Source organism: Lissotriton vulgaris, chromosome 5 (genome assembly GCF_964263255.1).
Source record: "Lissotriton vulgaris chromosome 5, aLisVul1.2, whole genome shotgun sequence".
In the NCBI taxonomy this organism is placed as follows: domain Eukaryota; kingdom Metazoa; phylum Chordata; class Amphibia; order Caudata; family Salamandridae; genus Lissotriton; species Lissotriton vulgaris.
In genome coordinates, this window is record NC_141693.1 from 1,718,434,063 (window position 1) to 1,718,446,185 (window position 12,123).

General features: G+C 39.8%; 1 protein-coding gene across 5 annotated transcripts in view; it reads right to left on the reverse strand.

Moving 5' to 3' along the window:
* The window catches only part of GRN (granulin precursor), a 1,328,618-nt gene extending 1,317,126 nt beyond the window's left edge, over positions 1-11,492 (reverse strand). For all 5 annotated transcript variants that reach the window (XM_086923912.1, XM_086923907.1, XM_086923905.1 and 2 more), the window contains exon 1: positions 11,374-11,492. The gene's annotated coding sequence lies outside the window, so the exon portion shown is untranslated. The remainder of the gene's footprint in view (positions 1-11,373) is intronic.
* Between the last annotated feature and the right edge of the window lie 631 nt (positions 11,493-12,123).

Genomic DNA, 12,123 nt, shown 5'->3' on the forward strand with positions numbered 1-12,123 from the left:
TCTCGTAATTCCTTCCAAAGTATCGAATATGGGGGACAGAAACATACTACACAAGATGACATAGCAGCATCATTTCAAGATTACTATCAGAAACTATACCAGAATGAACATGCAGTCAACATCTGATACTAAAGAGTTTTTAAACAACTGGCTTAGAGAGACAAATCTGGGTAAAACCATAGATGAAGCTACAAAAAAAGACCTTGAAAAGGAAATCTCTAGAACGGAAGTAGAACTAGCTTTAGCAGAACTAGCTGCAGGAAAAGCAGCAGGACCAGATAAAATTCCATTAGATCTCTATAAAATGCCGGGTAACATAATCATTCCGTTCCTGCATGATCTCTTTCTCAGGATACAATGGCATGGTAAACCCCCCGAATCATGGAAACAAACTAATATAGCCATTTTCCCAAAAAAAGACAAACCACCGGAACAAACAACCTCATATTGGCCAATATCACTCATTAATTCAGATTCAAAGACTTATGCCAAGATCTTTGCTAACCGCCTAAGTAGAATCATCGAACATCTGGTCTACCCCTGGCAGCACGGCTTTATACCTGGCAAGAGTACGACAGACCACACTCCTAGAGTTATCTCCCTCTTTGATATCATGGGAGTAGAGGGAGGCCAGATGTCGATGATTCTATTAGACGCTGAGAAGGCCTTTGACCGGGTCTCATGGCAGTTCCTTTGGGAAATACTAGCTATAATTAACATCGGCCCGGTCTTTATAAAATCTATTAAAGCCCTTTATGTGGACCCTAAGGCAAGAGTTATGGTAGGCGGTTGTGAGTCTGAAAATAATAACATCCAGAGAGGCACACGGCAGGGATGCCCGTGCTCTCCACTACTTTTTACACTATATATTAACCCACTAACTCTTAAACTTATAACCTCGTCTTTAATTGAACCAATTAAAGTAGGTATATATAGTACTAAAGTGCTCGCTTATGCCGACGTGGCGGTAGTAACAACAAATCCCACAGAGGCTATAGCTGAAATCGCTCGATCCTTTGGCCTATATTCAGGATACTCCCTAAACAGGGATAAAACGATGGTTATATGCACCGAGAACACGCCTTTTATTAGCCAATATAGAGTCAACAACGCAAAATACCTAGGGGTGAATATCTCGCCAAAAATTAGTGAAATCAACCAGTTAAATTATGACCCACTCATTAAAAAAAAAAAAATCAAAAAAGAACTACTTAGAGTTCATCTTCATCTCTCTATAATCGGCAGAGGAAATTACATCAAAATGACTGTATTTCCAAAGATCTTATATCTGTTCCGAGCAATTCCTCTTTTAGCTAACAGAGATGCAATCAAAAAGATAGTCTGCAATATCTAGGTTTATCTGGAATTATGGGAAAATAAGGAGAGCGCTACCTAAGCTAACACTGCCATTTTCTAGAGGCGGTTTAGCAATCCCAAACCTAACATTATTTATGGGCAGCCCTCTTACAACAAATTACCATCCTGCTCTCACCCCGAAGTCTTAGGGATATCAGCCAAGATCAGATTATACCATCAATCTATGAACTAATGTTGGGTAGCAAAGCCAGGGGCCTGCTGCTAAGACAAGTGGAACCATCTTATTTCAAAAAGTTAAAATTTAAGATTCTCATAGACACCTTAAAAACCTGGAAAAGAACTACCAAAGCACTGACAATACCAAAATATACCAAATACACACCCTTATGGTATAGCTCAGTAATTCCACACTATCTAAATGATAATACCTCTAGGCGCTGTGTGAATCTAGGTCTTGTAACTGTTGGTGATTTTCTTGGTAGAGAATGTAGAACTACATTTGAAGAACTCTGTGTTAAATATCAAATCCCCCCTACAGACTATTTAAAATTTATACAAATCTCCACATCCCTCAGACAGTCGATGGTAAATATAGATGTAAAATCCATACCACTTTTAGATCTCATAGGTAAACAACCAACCAGAATAGGCAATATATACGATTTATAAGAAATCATCCTGATGATCTTGAATATACCGAAACAAGTTGGGTCAACAAATTGAACAATGCAAATATTGACATAGATATGTCTCTACATTTATCATCTAAAGTTTTGCTGGCCTCCAATTTAAAAGCCCAAACCTACAAAACAATATATAACCTATACTTTACCCCTTCTAAATTGTTCACATGGGGAAAAAGGACACATGATCAATGTCCTAGATGCGCATTAGGACCAGCCAACCTCATTCACATGTTCGCGGAATGCCCAAAACTTGACAAGATTAAAAAAGGCATTGTTAAGTTTTGGGCTGAAATTTTCGGAACATCAACAACTCTTTATTCTAGGATACGATGACTCTCTAGGTCATAGTAATAAAGAAACCGTGGCCATCTATATAGGCACGGCTGTCTATAGAATTATCCTAGCAGCAAGATGGAAAGACTCTGATGCCCCTACCTTTCAGGGATGGCTGAATAGACTACTAGGGATATATAAACAAAAAACAGCAATTTATAGAACTAGAGGTAAAAAAAAAAAAAAAAAAAAAAAAAAATGGGATCACGTGGGGAACAAATCTGGGCTCCAATTGCCATTTGGTATGAGATGTAAAGGAATTAATAACTTGTCCAAATGAAATCATTCTACAAAAGCACTTTCTTTAGAGAACATTGCCCCAATAATTCTTTAAACATAATAGCTTTTATGAAATGAAATTGAAATGAATTTTATAATGTTTGTATTACTTATCTTCCTTAACAATTCTGTTGAATATTGTTACTTTGAACTTTTGTGTATAAATGTGTTATACATTTCTTTTTTGCTTATGTATCCTTTGAATCTGCTCAAATAAAATGTTTTTTAAAAAAAGATGACATTCTTTGGAACTGTACTAGTATTCTGTTAGAACACTCTCTCCTGAATTATTTCAAGACTCTGTTGTGGAATCTTAAGCAAACAAAGCACTCTATGGTGGAATTTTCAGCACGCAATGACATCATAATCCTTGCTACTAAATATATTATTTTCTTCATTCCACGCTCAGCATTCTTCACATTGTTAAGTCATTCTATTTCTTTTCAGCAACTTCTTGATTGTATTCTTTGACATCATAATTGTAATAGACTCTTACTATTTATTTCACTATGTCCACTTCAGAAAGTGCCTTACATCCTCCACCGTTCCTACAAAAACCAGGTAAACCTGAAATTGTTTGAAAACAATGGATCAACATTTTTGAGAACTATCTTGTTGCCATCGATGGAGTGGATTTTTCTGCTCGCAGAAAAAATGCTTTGCTCTACAATCATTTGGGTGTTGCAGCACAGAACATTTTTAACAACTTACCACCTTTTCCAAGACCTTCTGGCGATGGTACATGGAACGCATATATGGAATCCATAGCCAAACTTAAAAAACAATTTTCTGATGAGCCAAATGTCATGCTGGAAAGACATAGCTTTTACAAGAGAAAACCAGGAAGTGATGAAACTGTTGAATAATATACTGGCGCTCTTCGTGTCCTTGCTTCTACCTGTGAATTTGAGGGTTACACTGACACTGCTATAAGAGATCAATTTGTTTTTAATTGTTTTTCAAAAAAAATGCAAGAACGACTGTTGACTTGTCATAATCCCTCGCTTTCAGGAGGTTATTGACATTGGAAAAAGCATTGAATGGTCAATTGTTTCATCTCAAGCTTTAGCTGGAAATGAAGGTCATTCACCTATTTCGTATATTTCTGAGAATGCTGAGTTTTCAATTTCAGCCATTAAAGTCAATAAGGATTTGAAAAGTAATTTTTGTTTTAGGTGTGGTTCAAAAAACCACATTGCCAATTTTCCTTCATGTCCGGCTTTAGGGAAAAAATGTGGTAAATGCAAAAGAACAGGCCATTTTCAGGAATTTTGTAAATCTCGTTGTTTCTATAAAAATCCTAATCAAAATGTTAGAATACATAGTGTTGAATTACAGTCTCCTTCACAGTCTTCTCTCAACCCAGTTTCTGCTCATTCTGTTCCTGAGTGCACCAACATGTTTTCTAACATGTTATTGTCTATTGATGAACCATCAGATTGTGAAAAACCATTATGTCAAGCCCTTAACAATAATAAATCCTTGCAGCTTATGGCCGATTCAGGTGCCCCTATTACTGTTTTGGCGGACACCACCTTCTTCAATATTTGGGGTCACTCCATAACTTTGCAAGCTCCTAATATTTGTCCCAAAGCTTTTGGTGATAAGGACATTGATCTTCTTAGTTTCTTCATTGGCTCCCTTGAAATTCTTGGTAGATCTACTGAAACCAAGGTTTATTTTGCACTCAAAGGCAGAGACTTGGTTGGCTGGAGAGACTTGGGTAAATTAGGTATTCAGTTGAAACCTGGTCATAAAAATCAGATTGTTCTAGAGACCTTCCTATTCTGACTATTGACAATGATTTTTCTCCTATTGATTTACTTAAAAAAGAATTTTCTTCTGTTTTTAATGATAACATTGGTACTATTAAAAGGTTTTGAACATGTCATCAAACTCAAATCTAATGCTACACCAGTCACTCACAAAGTCAGACCTGTTCCAATTAGTGTGAGGAATGATCTTAAAAAACAATTGGAGAGACTCGTTGTAGATGATGTCATCACTTCAACTGATTCCTCTCAGTGGGTATCTCCCATTGTTCTTGAAAAAAAGAAAAATGGGGATCTTCGTCTTTGTGTGGACCTCAGGTCTCTCAATCGCAATATTGTTATCGACTGTCATCCCCTCCCACATATACAACAAATGCTTGCCAACATTGGTCATGCTAAATATTTTTCTAGCATGGATCTCCGTTCTGCATACCACCAGATATCCCTTAGTAAAGATTCTCAAGATCTCACCACATTTGTTACTCCTTTTGGACCTTACAAATTTTTGAGGTTGCCGTTTGGCTTAGCTTCGGCGGCCTCGGTTTTTCAAAAGGTCATGGGTGTTCTTTTTAGAGATATCGGAAATGTTCAAGCATATCAAGATGACATTCTTGTTTTCACAGAGACGAAGGAAGAACATTTGCGCATTTTACATAATGTGTTTTCTATTTTAAGCTCAAGAGGAGTTACAGTTCAACCTGAGAAATGCAAGTTGTTAGTTGAGCAAATTGATTATCTAGGCCATACAATCACACCAGAAGGTATCAAACCAAAATTCTGTAATGTTGAGGCTTTCTTAAAGCTCCGCCTCCTTCTGATAAAGATACTCTTAGATCTTTCTTAGGTCTCTGCGAGTACTATGCTCGTTTTGTACCCGAGTACTCCACCTGTGTCCAACCTTTGAGAACTCTGCTCAAAAAAGGTACTAGTTTTGTTTGGTCCAATGATGCTAATGCTGCTTTTCGAAATATTAAAGAGTTGGTGGTCAATGCTCCTGCGCTTAGTCCATTTGTTCATGGGCATCATTGTATGGTTACTGTTGATGCCAGTTTAAATGGTCTTGGTGCAGTTTTTGGACAACAAAATTTGGGTAAAGACCACACAATTTCTTTTGCATCAAGATCTTTGTCCAGTGCAGAGTCCAAATATTCGACAATTGAAAGAGGCATTGGCCTGTGTCTGGGCTGTCTCTAAATTCAAAACATATCTTTGGGGTAACTCCTTTACCTTGTACACAGACCATAAGCCTCTTGTGTATCTTTTGCAAGGAGATGGTTTAGGCAAAGCTTCTACTCACCTAGTACGTATTTTATCAAAATTACAAGAATACAATTTTACCATTAAGTATATTCAAGGCGGTAAGAATTTCAGGGCGGATTGTCTCCCTCGGCTTCCATTACCTTTTACTGATGATGTTATCGGTGAATTTGACTGTTGTAGCTTCCATTGATGCTTCTTCATCATCTAATGGTGCCATTTCTGAAAAAGATTGGCTTGAAGCCACTTCTACATTTCATGATTTAAAGAAAATTTCTGACTTTATCGTTAAAGGTTGGCCTCCCATTCGCAATGCTTCACATAATTTAAGACCGTTAGCACAAATTTCTTCAGAATTATCTCTAGAAAATGGTATCTGCACTAGGAATGGCTGTATTATTCCTCTAATTTCGATTAGGAATAAACTTATAATTATTGCACATACGGGACATTTAGAGGTCACTGCTACTTGTAAGAAACTTAGGGAAAATTACTGGTGGCCTTCTTTAAATGCTCAGGTTTCGTCTTTTGTTGATTTATATCCTCAATGTGTTGTCTCTGACAAACATTGGAAGACGACACAAAATCCACTGCGTCCAGTTTCTTTACCTGAAGGTCCATGGATGAAAGTTGCCTTGGATTTTGCTGGACCTTTTAATTTGTTACCTACCTCGTCAAGATTTGTATAAGTCTTGATTGATTATTTCTCCAAATGGATTTATTTTTCTTTTGTTGAATCAGCCTCGACCAGTTCTGTTTTGCAATTTCTCAAAAATGTTTTTTCTGCTGAAGGTCCTCCAAGAGAGCTTGTTACGGACAACGGTACTCATTTTGTATCGAATGCCATGCAAGATTTCTTAAAATCCATGGATATTAAACATATTCAAGTAGCTTTGTACAGTCCTGCTGCTAATTGACTTGTTGAGAGAGCAAACCGTTTCCTCAAAGAAGGGGTTCAAACTGCCCTATCCTCTGGGTTAGATGTGTATCTTTCTTAAAAATAAAGTAAATGCATATCACAACTCACCTCATTCAACTACTAACTTCACCCCTTTTGAGTTATTAAGAGGTAGAAAATGTCGCTCTTTACTTCTTCCTTCTTGGTTGGAGCGACATTCTTCGAATTCCTCTTCAAGTTGTGTCACCGGTACTGATAAAAATACTATTTTACGACAATCTGTTGCTTTAGCACAGAACAAACAAAAATATCATTTTGATATTCGCAAACATGTTCAATCAACAGAATTTTGTTCTGGTTCATATGTCCTTATCAAGAAACCTTTTCTGGTCAGGAAAGGAGAATCCTCTTTCTCTTCTCCTTACAAAATATCTAAGGTTGGACTCAGTTCTTGTTTGCTTCATGATGGGAAATGGTGGAATAAGAACAGACTTGTTCCTATTTCTGATGAGCAAGCTGCTATTTATAACAAAACTGCTATAACACATGATGTGAATGATTATGTTTTGTTTGAAGGTTCTTCCTCAAATGTTGCATCATCTCATGAAAATGTGAGTCCTAATACTTCTTTAGAAAATGTTATTGGTTCAACTGTTGCATCGTCTCAAGAAAATGTGAGTCCTGATACTTCTTTAGAAAATGTTATTGTTACCACCAATTTACCTTCAAAAAGAATTTGTAAGTTACCTGTTCATTTTAAGGATTTTGTTTTATCTTAATTCTTTTACTTCCTTTGCATTTCTATTTTATTATGTTCTATAATATGTTTTATTATAGAATGTTTCATTTTAAGTTTCTCCAAAAAGGGGAAGATGTGTAATGTTCTGTTCTTTCTTCTTTTGCTATTTCTTTTATTTCTATCTCTATTCTATCGGTCCCTTCCATTCCAGAATTCATTCTCTTCTGCTGTCCTTCACTGCGCTAATCTGCTCTGCTGTGGGTCCGTTATTTATGGACTCAAGACTTCAATAAAAGTCTCAAACTGAAACTCCTGACTCGGATCGTTCCTTCCTCGGTACAACGCCAAAAGTGTCCTCTATGAGGACATAATACTATCGATGTCCTAGTATTTTGACATTAAAACGGGAACAGCGTACCATTTTTTTTTAGGATTATTAGTGCAGAGCAGACCTTTTTATGTTCTAGGAGGGAGTGTGACCTACTGGTCACACTCATGTAAGAGTTCTACTTCACAGTAATATTCAGATCCTTGCACTGACATTCTATGTGGGTGTACATATATGTGCAGCTCCTTCATGAAGGAGTGAGTGTGTGCATTGTATGTATGTGGGGGAAAAAGTGGGATCCATTTTAGATAGCCCTTGGTTTGCCATGGCTCAAGATGGAGTAGGGTTGCTGCTTTACTGCATTGCTGAAGCCAGAGGATGTTGACCCAGACACTGGGTCAACCAGGATAGAGACAGGGCTGCTATTAGAAATACAAAATTACATTATGTTGATCAAGCCAAGACCTGGATTTGAGCATCGGTCTACAGGTTCCAAAGGCAGTAGTTCTAGGGTATAGGCATCATCCAATCCTCCTCCTAGGGGTGATGATGTTTTTAGGCAGGGTCTGCCCTTTTGTCTTTCACCAATTGTCATTTTAGGAAGGCTGATGACAGCCAGGTAATCACACTACATTGTGGTCGCGCTTTGAGCTAGCATCATAACTACTTGCCGTGAGAGCCATCACCTTGCACAAAGGGTGTCTCTGCACTAAAGCAAAAAAAAGACATTTGAAAGGTACCAAGGATGGAAGCACTCCGTAGAGTACTCCAAGCACTGCTGGTTTCTGCAGGACAGCTTCCTAGCAGTGCCAAGGCAAGGGAGAGCCCCATGGTCTGTGAAACATGCTGGAGAAGCAGAGGGTCTGAGTAGCACCTAGAAACCAGCCTGCTCAGAGGCTGAAGGAGTGTGCCAACCCTGCAGGAGAAAATATTGTCAGGAGAAGAAGTCCATGCATTTTCCAAGTGTTTGTAAACACTCAGAAGAAGCCAAATACTATCAGGAGCGCCATGTGTGCAGATTACGGCAAGAGAGGTCATCGGTGATGCTCATGAAGCAAACCATAGGAAGAGAACATGTAAGTAAAGAACATGGGGTGTGGTCTAGTCTAATTGCAGGGTACCAAGAGGGACGAGTGCTCCGACTACTCAACATGAGTTCCAAAGAGCATCTTAACTGAAGTGGAGAGTCAAACCCTTAGCCATAACTAGTGCTGCCATTGCTCACTGTGAAACATGCTAAAGAGGATCGCCATCATTACATGAGCGGAGAGCCTCCCCTTTTGGCCCAAAAGACCTCAGGTGCATGAAACAGCACCCAACAACTAAACAAATTACCCTGCCCACTTGATCTGTGTTAGCAAGGAGTGATACTGTCTTCTGGCACCACTTCCAATGATGCCAGAAAAGCCAGTTGACTGCCGCTGCTACAGCCACATCCCCTACTAACATTAACCCCTTCGATGCTATTGACGGTTCCGTCATGAGCGTCGGTTGGCCTGTGCTCATGACGGAACCGTTCCGTCATGAGCCCGTTGGCTCATTAGAACTTTCAGCACAGGAATCTGCGCCGCGCTGATGGTGTTAACAAGGGACTGAAAGAAAACAAATTCTATATTGAACTGCGAGTTAGATGATAACAATTTGAACTGTTTAGCTCAAAGTTACACCAACTGTTCCACAAGTTTACATTGCATGGAAGGGGACAGGACACAGTACAGGGATATAGAGGTCTAGCGATTAACAACAATTTTGAGAACTGAACTCGATACCTGATTAACGAATGAAGTATTGCTGTAACATTAAAGTAACTTTTCTTGAAGACAAGCATTGGGTTTTATTGCATCTGCCGACAGTTGAGTTCTGAATATTCCATTACCATGCCACTACCATGCCACTCCAAAAAACATAAAGAGCGAGCCCCTGAGAAGCCTTTGGTTGCTCGCCGTCGCTATGCATAGAGAAATGCGTAAGTGGTGTACTTGGTACAGGTTGCAAAGTGAAAGAGAAACCACAGGACACCCCATGCAAATAATCCCAACCACCACATTTGAGGCTCTGTAGTCCCAGTCTACCGTTTTCACCCCCAACCCACATCCCTTTACATCATGTGGCAATTACCTAACTCAGTATAATTTTTTTTTTCCTTTTAATAACAAAAAAACCACCAGTATTTTGACAATTAAGGTACTGTGAGATTAAAGCACACTAGCTAAAACTAATGCTCTACCTTAACATGTCTATAAAGTTCAATCCACACTGAAAAGCAAAGTCCAAAAATGACGTTACTTGGCAATACATGGAGGCACAGAGAAAAGTCTGGAACCTGTGCTTCCAAGAATATCAGCAATCTTTTTTTGTAAAAATGGTTTAGTTGTCCTGGAATTGCACATTCTGATCCCAGATTACCATTATAACAATAGTTCAACTTGCATGTGAAACACAACACCACCATCAATAACATACTGAGTTACTTCAAGTGTCTGGGAATGCACCCTGCATTCAGACAACTCACTCCTCATTTTCGCCCTTCACTTGCACGCTCACCCTGCACTCACAGCGATCAAAATGCACGTACACTATTCACTGTGAACTCACACCATTCACCTGCTCACCATGCGCTTACAGTAATCACTCAGCACTCACTCGCACCTTGTACCTCGCCCTGCAGTCACACAAGCGCACTTCTCACCCTGCATGTGACACTTCACTCATCTGTCCCCCTCACTGCTCAATCGGCAATCTCGATCAAACAAGCCCATTACGAACCATGCATTCATTCGTCCCACTCTGCACTTACATCCGCACCCACCCAAATTCATATGGTCACCTCACTCACTCCTCTTACCCTACTCTCAGTCACATTGCTCATCGTGGACTCGTATGGGCACTCCTGCCACTCACACAGCGCAGATAGTTAATGTGCCTGCTACAAGGAACGTGCACCATGCAGATCACAGAACCGAGTGTTGGTAAACTAGGAGTTGCGCAATAAAATAAAAGTCAGAAATGTGTTCTGGAGAGGAGGTGCATTGTTGGGTAGTGGTAGTGAGGGAATTAACGGAAAAGGAGAAAATGTGTGGGGGGGGGGTGGGGGGTGCCAAAAAAGACTGTTGCAACATGTGCAACCTACGAACTCCCCCCGCCCCCATTACCCCGGAAGTTCGGGTCTAGTTGCGCCCCTGTAGAGTATATCATATAAGTCACAGAATTGTATTTTAAGTAGCTTGCTCAGCGGATCAAAACTTTTGCCACTTTTGTTACTTGCAGTTCATAATTTACAAACCTGCTACATAGCAGTGAGCCGTGCATTGGCATCAACGCAGTACATTTGAACAGTACGGTAGAGATTTAGAACCTTTAGTTTTCCCCCAAAATCTTTCGTCATCGTAAGGCTTATAAAAAATGGTTTGGAGAGAAATAAACCTCTGTATAGCTAATATTTAAAAACACTGAAAAGGTACACTATAGCTCGGTAAAAAAAAAAAAAAATAAGGCGCAGGAGTAAGCATTCGCAATGGTGTCCTCAAAGAAGGGAAACATATTTACGAACTAGAGGAATAACATGAACACTGAAAACGCTGTGAATGCCGTCAATACGGGCATGATACACGTGCCGGTCAACTCCGTTTGTTGAGAAATGGGGGGTTATGCCCCGCGTAGAGTGCTTCGTGTTTATGTGTTGATAAAAAAACACTATATGTCCCTGTTCACCATTCGCAATGACGCAGCTCCAAGAAACAAGTGCGACGAAAGAAGATCCTTACCTCAAATGGTTGGAGCAGCACTCTCACGGGACTTCCGGCAGTTGCCTGGCGATCTGCTTATTGCCGGCCTCCCTGCTGTGATTGGCTCTCACAGCTTATGACTCAGGAAGCGCCGGAGTGAATGACAAGCATGTCACGTGCAGGATGCTGGAAAGTCACCTGACAACGTCGATGCTAAAGCGTAATTAGTGAGGATATTCGGCATGAAAGAGAGACTAGGCGCACATCCGCAGATTAATAGCTGCAATACCGATACTTTTTTTTCTTTTACAAAGTGGAATCGTTTATGTGCAGTGCTTGGTACACTCTGCTGATAGAACAATTTTTTTCACATTTATATAGCGCGAACTCGATCCGATGGTATTGGAGCGCTTTACATGAGCACCAGTTACTTACACAAGGACTCACTCATTGCTAAGTCTCGCCTGCGCATGCGCTGCACCTGCTTAGGAGAGAGACCTAATGCCATCAGCACAGCTTTGGGGGCAAAAAACGGGCACGCTTTGCATTGCTTTGCATTGATTGCAGGCACACGGGGCGCCATATGGTTGCACGCTCCCGCAAGGGAATTGCACAGGCCCCCTCCCCTGCTTCCTATTGTCTGCTGTTTATTATCTGAAGGTCAATGGTTGTGTTGTTATTGGCTTATACGTTTTACCACGCTGATTTGGGGTCATCAAAGCTTTCTATCAAAACCGATTAAATAAAAAAAAGAGAAATAAATATTGTTTCAGTACATCATCTGCTTGA